The sequence below is a fragment of the Rhinolophus hipposideros genome, assembly GCF_964194185.1.
Source record: "Rhinolophus hipposideros genome assembly, chromosome: 17".
In the NCBI taxonomy this organism is placed as follows: Eukaryota; Metazoa; Chordata; class Mammalia; order Chiroptera; family Rhinolophidae; genus Rhinolophus; species Rhinolophus hipposideros.
The window spans coordinates 16,311,486-16,323,853 of record NC_138063.1 but is presented as its reverse complement, the minus strand read 5'-3'; positions in this window follow the sequence as shown (position 1 = coordinate 16,323,853).

Here is a 12,368-nt window from a genome sequence, read left to right as displayed (position 1 = left end):
TGGGATCGGAGGAAGGTGACCACCAGCCTGGGTCTGGACTGTGAGGTTGCCAAGTAGAGCCATACATTCTGGAATTCTGACTTGATTCTGACTGTCGTACTCGAAATAAGTTAAACCCACCTTGTTTACTGGTGGTGCAGCTGCCAGAAAGCAGCTTCAATTCACCTTCAAGGTGAATTTGCAGCTGAGAGACTATAATTTAAAAACTGGCGCAGAAACTGACGAGATTCTCGAAAGGTTTTGGTGGGATAGATCATCATAAGGGAAATAGAAAAATGCCTCATCTGTCTACATCTACCCTCCATGTTCTGTAGCATATTTCATAACCTATCCAAACCAGGAAGTGGGCATAAAGGTAAGATACCAAAAATGTCAGGGCACTTAGAAAACAGGCACAGTGAGAAACCTTGAAGCCATTTTCAAAATCTAAGGAATTTGATAACTTTGTAAAGTAGTTCTGAACTAGGAATCGGATACTATTATAAGTGTTCTGGAATTGTATGAATGATACCCTGAATCAGAATATCAGAGATAGCATACATTCCTTTTATTGCTTTTCATCAAGGTGGCCATTTGCTTTTATAGGAATGTTTCTAGAAATGGAATTTTTCCTGTAATTGAAATTCTTTGTATTGTATGCTTAATTTTTGCCTCAAGCCACGGCTTGCTTTTCTGTTCCACGTATTGCTCTTAATTTTGCCTTTCAAGACAATCACATGCACATTTCAGTCTTCCTAATATTGAAACCAACAAAAGGAATGCTCCTTACATCCTTCAGGTTAAGTGTTTCTAGCTTCTAAATTATTTCTTTGGACAAAGTCATAATGTTTTTTCATTCTTGTCTTGCTCATTCTTTGGATTTTCTCTAGATTTCAATGTTTTGGTGTTTAAATGTCCATCTTTATTTTACAGATGATCCCTGATTAACAGCAAAACTAGAGTATATACTGTTTTGTTTGTTTTTTTTTTAACTGAGATAAATTTTTTTTAACTGAGATAAATTGATACAATTTTAGGTGTACAACAATGATTTGATAGTTGTGTATATTGTGCAGTGATTACCACAATAAGTCTAGTTAACATCCATCCACTTTATTTTTTATTGCTACCTTATAGCTTTTTTTCAGCTTTGTTGAGATATAATTGACAAAATTGTAAGATATTTACAGTGTATATCATTATGATTTGATATACAGCACACTGTGAAAATATTCCCTTCATTAATATATCCATCACCTCATATTTTTCTTTCTTGGTGATTAGTTTTCATTTCTTAAAAATGTAGTACCCGGTGTCCAAAATGCATAGAGTAAAATGGGACTTTACATTTTATTTAATAATTTAGTACTCCATTCACCTAGCATTTATTTGGCTCCTGGCAGTGTGCTAGATATGTGTGGAGCTGGATGGAGGAGAAGGGAGTGTAGGGGTAGGAGAGGTGATGACAAATGAGAAGGCATGACGCATCATGAACTCAATGGTGGGAATACAGAAATGGATACAGTTGCACTACAACCAGAGGTAAGTATTGTTTCAGGGAAATGAAGACAGAGCAACTGCCGTCAAGGCACAGAAGATGGAGCAGCTATGTGTCCTGGGAAAAAAAATCAGGAAGAATTTTACTCAGAACGAATACTTGAGTTCATCTAGGAAAATGAACAAGTTTGCCTTCCAAGAAATTGAAAGTGTATAATAGGCAGAGGGTAAGATGTGCAAAGACTTGAGCGGTAGAAAATCTGATACAGAATTTATTGAGTGGGGAAGGGTATGTTGTGTGTGGTAGTGAAAGAAGCCTCTTTTGTATCTGGCAGATTTTGTAATTCCACCATTTATCAGCTCTTTATTGTGAACAAGCTACTTGACCTTGCCCGAGTCTTGTTTTGTTTTCCCTCCCATTTTTGATTGCTGCTTTGAAATTTTGTTCAGAGGATTAAATGGTATGTGATGCTTGGCACATATAACCTCAGTAAATACTAGCTGCAAATACAATCCATCTGGTTGGGAGGCACTAGGAATAAGACAATGCTGCTTCAACCCTGCTGCCTCCCCATTCAGATCTCCACACTATACCAAAAATTACCCTTTAAAACCATGTCCCATAATGTCACATCTCTTCTCAATATTTCCACTGGCTTCCCATCTCAGAATAAATGTAAATCTTCTACTATAGCCTAAAAAGCCCTGTGTGGTGTGCCAACACCTCGCCTCTCACCCTCTCCAATCCCAAACCAGAACATTTCCTCCGAGCATTTGCTTTCCGAGCCATCCACATTGGTCTTGCAGTTCTCAAATAACTGCAAACATGCTTCTGCCTCCAGGCCTTTGCTATTTCCTCTGTCTGGACCATCTCCTCAAATTCACTCTGTCTGAGGCCTACCCTAACTCCCACCACTCTCCATATCGTTCTTTACCCCTTTACTCTTACTTTGTTTTTCTTCACTTAATATTTATTCACTGTTTTAGTGAACTAGAATAGTGCCTACTAGTAATTTAAAGTGCTACATAAATTATTCTCTGAATGAGGCTGAGAAAGTGGTTTGTCGGCCCATCTAAATCACTTCGTAGGGCTCAGCTAAGAATTTTGTATTTTGTAGGCAAAAGGGGACCAATGGTTTTGATGCAGCCTAAGTGAATGTTAACATTTTTTTTTTTTTGGTTACTCCCTGCATTTACTTGTTTCAGTCAAGTTGAACTCTTTTCCAAATACTAAAACCAATCATTTTCCTTCCTTCCAGTAGTTAGTCCTTAAAAACTGCTAACCATAGCATTAGTGCATTTTGTTAGTAAGTTCTTTAGGTAGTAAAGAAAGCTAGAATGTAAGCCTTATTTAGTTTTTATTTAGAGGTATAGAGATACTTTTACTGGGGTTCCTATTACATTTTAGTATAAAATAAGTTCCCAGAACGTAGGTTTTATAATAATGTTTGGAGGGCTATCGATTTGACTTAGATTGCAGTAGTGGATGCTATTTGATTTACTGAATGATTAACTTGGGTTTTTGCACAAAAGTATGAACAGAAGACAACAAACAAAGAAGTCTCTTGGAAGGGGACGCTGAAGCTCTAATGAGAGTGGAATATTGTGCATAATTTGGCTCGGCCAGGCCTGGAAAGAACATGATAACACCCCTGACTAATAATTCAGCACCTCTCCAAATCATTTAAGTCCACAATTGTTTTTAGAGAGACCTAGGGGAAATATGAAAAATTTTTGATCAGAAACAGATTTACTTATTACTGCAAGTTAAAGCAGAATCGATATTCTACTAAAAATGAGCAAAACATAGTAAATGTTTTCCAATTTCTGCTGTTTTGTGTGTGTCTATGATTTTTGGAGATTTCTAAAATTTAAATGTTTTCCCCTCTTATTAACGGGTGCCTTGGTCAAGTTACAGCTTTAAATTTTAAAGCATGAAGCAGAGATAATGGTACCTGCTTCACACAGTTGTAGGGATTACATGAGATAATGCTGTAAAGTGCTGGTTTAGCATACTGCCTGGCACGTAGTGTGTCAGTACTTGTTTTCAGAATTTCAGCTGATTATAATTGTTGCCATTTAGCTTCCTGCATGTGGATTTTTTGCAGAAATAGGCACAGGTCAGTGGACTGGTTAAAATATTTTCCCAGTAGAGGGCGCTGTCTACTTTGGCAGTAAGGAGATTAAGAAACTGCCTTCTTGTTTATTACCCCTTAATCTACCTTTGAGCTCAGCCCCTTGCATTTCTTTTCCAGTTACAACTCCCTTTTTTTGTTGTTTTAAAGATTTTATTGGGGAAAGGGAACAGGACTTTATTGGAGAACAGTGTGTACTTCCAGGACATTTTTCTTCGAAGTCAAGTTGTTGTCCTTTCAGTCTTAGTTGTGGAGGGCGCAGCTCAGCTCCAGTTGCCGTTGCTAGTTGCAGGGGGCGGAGCCCACCATCCCTTGCTGGTGTTGAGGAGTTGAACCAGCAACCTTGTGGTTGAGAGCCCACTGGCCCATGTGGGAATGGAACCGGCAGCCTTCGGAGTTAGGAGCACGGAGCTCCAACTGCCTGAGTCACGAGGCCGGCCCTCCAGTTACAACTCTTAAAGGCTGTGCTGGAATATGTTAAGAAATGCTCTTTTTTTCTCCTTTCCCACACCAAGGTATAACTGTATTATGTTTGGAGGAGGGAGAAGCACCCCTTTCCGATCAGATACATTTTTCAGACTTAAAGCATTGTGATTCGGACTCCATTTCGCTTCCTTCAGCACGCTTCGTCCCCAGATTCTGTGAGACCACTACTGGATTTGCATTGCACCAGGTCTCTCCCTTGTTACTCTCCCCACACTCGCATAATGGAAGGTGTTAGGTCCTTGGCACATGCTTTTGCCATTGTTAAGAGTGGCCCTTGAAAGAATCATTAGCTTTGGGTCTTCAGCAAGACATTGTGAGCTGGGCGCGAAGGTTCAAGGGAAGCACCTGGTTGCTTCTCATCCTTGAGGCTTCTTTTTCCGCACATATGATTAAAGCAGGCAGTAGACTAACAGCTGTAGCCTCCCTGACATCTCCCATTTTAAGTCGGGGAAAAGAAGGTGTGAGGTGAGGAAAGAAAAAAGGTAGCAAGGGGCAACAAAAAGTGAAATACAAACTGATAAATCACTATTTTGAACTAACTGATCCTGCTTAGGTTAATCTTTTCATGGATGACTAGAAGTTTCAGATTCCTACCTGGTGACCACACCCACAAAGTAACTGCAGGGGATGTTGTAACACCCACGTCCTAGTCTTATTGTGACTTATTGTTTTCTTCCTTATTTCAGTTTGTATACAGTGGAAAGTCAATATGAGGGCCTAGTTGCTATGTCAGGCCTCCACTTAAGCCATAGCCACACAGGGGAGCCCCCAAATATGAGAGGGTACGTAGGATATAGAGAGAAGGGATGAGGAGTAGAGTGGAGGATCTGCCAGGATGACCAGAAGACTAGGGATTCTCAATGCCCAGTGGAGATTACAAGGGGGGGCTGTCTTTTGAGTCATCTTTGAATTTAGATTCCTGAATTGTAAAACTAGGAACTGGGGTCCCCGTAGCCCAGTTCTCAGTTTAGAAATGTCTAGATTTTATAGCATAGATTTTTTTCATACCATTCTTACAATTCATCGTCTGAGACTCAAATGAAGAAATCCAAACTCTTACCATTAACTGTGTAGCAGGGGCCTCTGGCTACTGGAAGGCCTTGCTTCTGAAGAATGACCCAAACTAGGGCTCTGGTTCAATAATTAGAACTGTATCTTGTCCAAGGACCACATATCCTGACTTCCAATAAAAAGGGGGGAAGGGTAGGAATGCTTTTAATGTTGTCAGAGTTGAAGGGTGAAATTAGAGATTTAAACTAAGGGGTTTCCCAAAAGCTACTAACAATTAAAAGTGAGCAACCACTGGTTGTACGAGAACTACACAATCTAATAGAAAAAAAATCATACTTTTAATAGAACAAGATACACCCTACCGGGAAGAGAAGCCAATAAATGGTGATTAACTGATTCTTATGCCTTTCTAGATGATCCTAGATCCTGAATCTGCGAGTGAAGAGAAATAACTATTCTAAAGTAGGGGAGGGCAAACTATGACCCACAGGTTGAATTTGCCTGCTGCTGGTTTTTGTATATCCCACAAGCTAAGAATGTTTTTACATTTTTAAATGATGGAATAAAATTTAAAAGATGGATAATAATTTATGACACAACCATAAAATGATACAATCTACATCAACATTACTAGACTACACACTCATTACAATATTTCCCAACTCAGCAAAATGAGTCAATTAGGAAAAAAAAATTTTCATCACAGCAGAATTTCTTGACAAAAATGAAAAATGAAAATGAGGCTGAAGCCACAGTAAGTTTTGAGTGTCTTATTTGTTAGTCAAATAAGAAAAAAGTACTGATAGTGGGTTATTTAAATTGTGGTTGATTGTAGTAACTGAAGAAACGTGTCCAGAGAAAACAAACGTGTTTAACACTACTAGCCTTATGGGGAGAAGAGTTGACCAAAGAGTGGATGACATTGAGAGTAACATCAATAAATTAAAAATCAGGGCAAATTATTTCAATTTTTTACTTGGTTCTTGATGAATCCAAACTGTTTCTGATACCACTATGTGGTTTTAGTATTCCAAAAGTCAATGTCAACTTTGAAGTGAAAAAAGAATTAGCCTCTATGAATAGTTTGCATATTACAACTAAAGGGTAAATATTTCAAAGAAGTTGAGAAACATTAATCAGTAAATATGAAGTGGAATCTGTTAAATGTATTACAGCTTACACTGATAAAAGTATTTGTGAAGCAGAAAAAAACTCAGTTCACAAATTTATAAATCTTGTGAAAGTATAAGATGTTTAAAGCTTATTCATGGTATTATGTCTTAGCAGGCGCTTTGCAGAAAATATTTGAGTCTATTGTGTGTTACTGAAACAGTCGTGTCAATGGTGAACTTCATTTGCTCTTGTGGACTTAACCTTCATCAGTTCTGTGAATTTTTGTCAGAAATAGAAGCTGACTCTTCTCTCTTCCCCTACCACACATCAGTTTGCTGTCTCAGCAGTGGTGATGTTTTATTGTTGTTGTTTTTTTAACCTTAGGACCAAAATTGAAAATTTTTCTTAATGAGAAGAACAAGCCTCAACTATAATGAAATGCTGAATGGCTTTGGAAATTAGCTTTTGAGGCAGACTTCATGACATTTCTTAATGAATTCAACCCAAAATTGCAAGGCAAAACATCAATTATATATACAAATCTTAAATTGTGGTAAAGTCATTTTGATGATAATTACAATTGCTAGTATCTTAAGTAATGTCAAACACTTATGCTTTCAAGTGTTAAAGCAAGAATCCAGATCTCCCTTTGGAGTGGATTTATTTTCCAAGCTCAAACTAGTTTCAGTGCATTTTTTTTGACCTCCATGTATGTTTAGAGGAGATTTCCAAATTTAAAAATCCACTTGATTGTGCAACTGAAGAGCTTTCACCTTACCTTCATTTGGAGGTGATTAATGATATGTTTAAAAAGGCAAATTTCAAAAAAAGAATTTAATAGACTTTTATAAATGCTTTCCAAATGATGAATGTGGGGACAGAGCCAGGAGTGCAGTTTCCAGGTTCTCGGCCTCCCGTGGAAAGGTGTTGGCTCAGGTAGTAAATGGCCATCAACTGTGATTGGATGGCCATCAGCTGTGGCTAGTTGGCCGTCAGCTGTAACCAGTGAGCCGTTGGCCACTAATATAACTGCTGTGACTACGCTAGCAGAAAATGGGGGCTAGCAAGAAGATGGTGGCTGAGCTAGCAAACGCGGATTGCAGTTAACACTGCGGATTGCAGCTAGCAAGTGGGGTTGGTTGACAGAGAAGTAGAAGGCAGGTTGTGAATAGTGTGGCTCCTGCTTCCTGTGTCTCTAACCCAGCCGCCAGCGAGAATATAGTGATATGACTCCCCTAGCTATGTCTCTGTGGGTGTTCCTTTTTGGCCTCACCATGTCCTGCGTTCTTATGTGGGGAGCGGGACCAGAAATCCCACATGACACTCTGCATGACAGTAACCCTCTAAGTACTGGGCAGAAATATACATTGAATACGTTTAGCCCTGTGGGGACTCAATTGCAGCCTAAAAACCTAAATTCCTGGAAGTAATTTAAACTGCAATTTCAAACTAGTGTACCTGATTCTTTTGGCCACTTTAAATGGATAAAATATATATCAATACAAGGATTTAAGAAATATTTTTGGAGTTATGGTTAAACCTGAAACATCAACACCATGACTTCAATTAATTTCTGTATTAGATCCTATACTTTCCAAAAGTTATTGTCATACTTCTTTTGATAGCCTCCTATGGTTTTAATATTTTGATTCTTACTCAGATTTTATCACTTTCATGTGCTGTTGTCGGAACTAAGTATCAACAATTATTGGTTGAGATATTGGACCTGCTTATAGGAGCATGAGATGGCATACCTTTTTTTTTAATTGCATCATGAGTTTTACATTTTATATCATGAGACTTTTAAGTACTTATCCGTCATACAGATTTTAACTTTTGAGTCTTGTCATTTGTCCCAGAAATAATTTGATCTTTAAATTTTCCATGGCCAGTAGTGCCTGAGCCATTTTCCCATTATTATATTTTATTGACCTGGTGTGTTGGCGTTTTTAAAATATACATTCCTTGAAGAATTTTATTATAGTTAGTGGGACCATCTAGAATTTTTTTTTCTCCTAGGAGCTAAGGATTGGCTTTAGAATTATCAATTCTCTTTAGAATCCATCCTTTTGGAACACACCTGTGAACCCTTCTTCTCCGTGGTAATTGTGTATCACCACAGGTACTGATTAACTGTTGAGGTCCTCTTCCTTCCAGTTATTATATGTGACCTTTGCTGTTCCTCAGTCCTTCCTGGAATGGGTACAGTTTCTGCTTTCCCCAGGATTACTCAGCTCACACACTGTTCCCTTCCCTATGTTTGCTGTGGTATTTGCACAGAAATAAGTATATACCTATAACTTATAAATAGATATATGATAAATGTTAGGTTGGTGCAAAAGTAATTGTGGTTCAAAAGGTTAAAAATTGCAAAAACCACAATTACTTTTGCACCCACCTAATAGAAGAAATAAGATTCCTATAGAATACTCTTCTACTTATTAAAATCTATTAATTCTTTTATGTTACAGTTACTTTTATCAACATTTTATGTTACTTTTTATCCTTTGAATATCTTTATGAACTTACACATAGAGCCTTTTACAGGTAAAATATATTCCAATTAGCCACAATAAAACGATTATTTGAGGTCCAAATGATCACAACATGGCTCGTGGGGGCCTTTGATAGCCTCCTTGGTGTTGACATTCCTGAAAGCATCATCGCTTCCTGGAAACAACAGGATGTTCCAAACCCTCCTGATTTCTTCTCGTCATAAAATATAGTCATCGCCTCCTTCCCAGGAACCAGTTCTTGTTCCTCATAGCAGAGGACTGTGTGAGTGACCAAAGTCTGCACGCTAGAGCACAAGAGAGGGGATTGAGGGCAAAAGTGCAGCTGCTACAGGTGTTATTGTTAGTAGTGAGAGAGCTGGACATGTCTACAACTTCACACTGATATTGCTTATTTATTTAACTCATCATATTGCTATACCATATTTTATTTTATTTTTGCTTATTTTTTGTATTGGGTAACAGTGTGTTTTTTCCAGGCCCCATCAGCTCCAAGTTAAGTCGTTGTCGTTCAATCTAGTTGTGGAGGGCACAGCTCAGCTCCAAGTCCAGTCGCCGTTTTCAGTCTTAGTTGCAGGGAGCGCAGCCCACTATCCCATGCGGAATTGAACTGGCAGCCTTGTTGAGAACTCGTGCTCTAACCAACTGAGCTATCCGGCGCCCCCACGGTTTATTTTTTAAAAAAACAATTTCTGTATATGATTTCATGGATCACTTATGGATTTTTCTCTTATTTAACAGCATTCTAGAAAGGGTAAGATAAAGGGAAAGTGGTAAGGTTGGATGCGTTGGTCACTAATTGGAAATGGTTTGGGTGAAGTTGATGTGGTTGTATTGAACATAAAGATTAGGTAAGAGTCAATCGTTTATTCATTTAGGCCTACTAAGTGCCAGGCTTTATGCTAAGCTTTAATGATGCTGTGTCTGCTCTATGTAGTTTATAATCTGGAAGTGGAGGCATTCATGTAATAAATAACTTTACAGTTAACTGAAATGATGACTTCAAATGAAGCATACAGGGTATCCTGAGACTGTATTTATTATAGGAACACTTAATCTCGTCTGGGGGTGTTAGAGTGCTTAGATAGATGGGAGGAAGGAAATGGCACTTGGTAGGTGGCTGGTAAAGAGCAGTGAACCATGTTTAGAAGGAAGTTGCTGTAGTTAGAGCTATTTATGGACCCACACAGACAGGAGATAAAATTGTAACTATTGTTGGTTTTAAAGAAATTATTTTTCTTTGTGAATTAAAAAAAAAAGATGAAGTTTCAAAGTTTACAAACTGTTAGTTCAGACTAAGAATGCAAAAGAGGTGAGAATGTGCCACCGTAGTGCCTGACTGTCATAATGCTATTTGTCAGTGAATATGCAGTGACTGTTTAAAACATGTCCCCCACATGTGTCTGATTGCCTCTGCTGTGCGGGATTCATTCCCCAGGGTCTCACATCACAGTCTGGGGTCATTAGTGGGCCAGGCATTGAAATGGTACAGAGGTTTGGGGGGTACGTTTATTTCCTCCCCTCAAGTCAGCTACGAAAAATGGAAAATCTCAGTGTTTTTTTTTAAATTTAAATGTAAATCTTTTCAACTACAGTTGACATTCAATAGTGTATTACTTCCATCACTTTATTTCTGAAGAGTAAGAATCGTGGTGTATGTTTTCTGGTTTTCTTCTTAGCCTCTCAGCACACTGCTTGTCATAGTACAGCACTTGATGTGTATATCAGTTGGTTGGTTTGCTGTCATGGTTTTGGCTAAGGGTGTCCATGGACGAACCCTGCATGTAGCAATTTACTTGGTTGCTTCATTCTTAACACTGACTTTTTGCTTTTTGCCTATTAAAAATTTCAGTCTGTGGTAAGCAGGTTCAGGAGAGGACATCAAAGGAAGGGACTGTTTTAGGTGTGTGAGGCCACATGAAGTATAAAATATACTTTATAGTCACCTGGCTTTGAGTAGATTGATCATCTGTCAGAAGGATTACCTACAAACTCTCAAATTTATAAAGGATAGATCTTAACACATCTTTCTGCAGTGGACCAAAAGCAGATAGGATAGGTGAAGGTTGGAAGAAAAGATCTGGAATCATTGTCAGGAGTGTGAGAAATCTTGTGTATTTATGTATATTTATGTATATTTATTTCTCTCTGAAGGGAGAAGGCCTATCGACTTGTTAATCCCTTCAATTTTATGGTGAGTGTAAAAATTTTCTAAAGCATTTTCTCCAATATCTCTAAATTTTTATGAAAACCTTCTGAGATGGATTGTTGGAAAGGGCTTATGAATTTTACCCATTTACCCGAGGAGTAAGTTAAACACACAGAATTTATATTCCTTGTCTATGGGCACATAGCTTGTCACTAATAAAGCTGAAACTAGCATAAAACTCCCTTTTCTATGAAATGTTACCAAACCCAGACAAGGACTATTCGATTCCCTTATTAAAATTGTTCCCTTCCCCTGCTTTTTTCCCCCCATAGCACTTCTCACTTTGTAATTTAGTATTTAAGTTTCCACTTCTTGTTTGTTTGTTTGTTCCAACTCTTCTACTAGAGTGTAATCTGCACATGGGCAGGGAATTTTTGTCTGTTGTGTGTATTGATATATCCCAAGCATCTAGACCAGTGCATGACACCCAATGTTTGTTGAATGAATTGTACGTGAGTGGTGACAGACGTTTTCTGCACTTGGACTCAACTGGTTTTGTTGTTCATGTCATCGCTCAGTGGCCCTCCTGGAGTTATCCTTCTCTTCTACTATGCTGTGGACTGACACTATAAATTACATACGAAGCACTTATTTTGGGAAATAAATAGCTGGAGTATTGACTCTCTTGAATTATGTCAATGGACTCAAAAAAAAAAAAGGGAGATGGGAGTGTTGAGGAACAAATAGTTGAATGTTATTTCTCAAAAGAATTATATCTTCAATTCAAGTGGGTAGAGCTAGACAGTCTTCAGAGTCCTTTAATCTAGCCTTAATTTTATACATGCGAGGAAACTGACTTAACAAGGTTAAGGAACTAGTTTGAGATCAGATTGCTCAGAGCTGAATGCATAGAATATTTTCATTTTCTTAACTTCACAAGTTCAGCGCTCCTTCCCAGTGTTCCTGACACTTATTGTAGAAGCCCATACCAACCGAACACCCATAGTGTTAGAGTTCTTCCTAAGAACATTCTAAAATGGATAGCAGTGGGATGTGGGAGTGGTGGGAATATTTACTGAGCCTTTTCCCACACAGATCTGGAATTTAAATGTATGGCATTGATTCTGAGCTAATAAATATTTAAAATAATTCTCTACGTTTTATCTGTGGGGCCAGTAAGGTGATTTCCTCATCTTGTTATCCGGGTACCATAAAACACAATGTTTTTCCTATTTGATTTTCCTTGTGTATTTGTTAACTGGAATGAATCATTATGTTGTAAATTCTTTGAGGCAAGGATCTATGTATTCTATGATTTTTCCGTAACTCTCCTCAGTGTCTGGTATATTATCTTCTCATATACCTCTATTATCCAGTGGTCATCTGAAAGTTGAGTAATAGATAAGAAACATTTGTATAATGAGAGTATTGGTCAGTCTTGTTACTGGTGGACATTTCAAAGGAAGTAATTAGAAGGACTTGGCC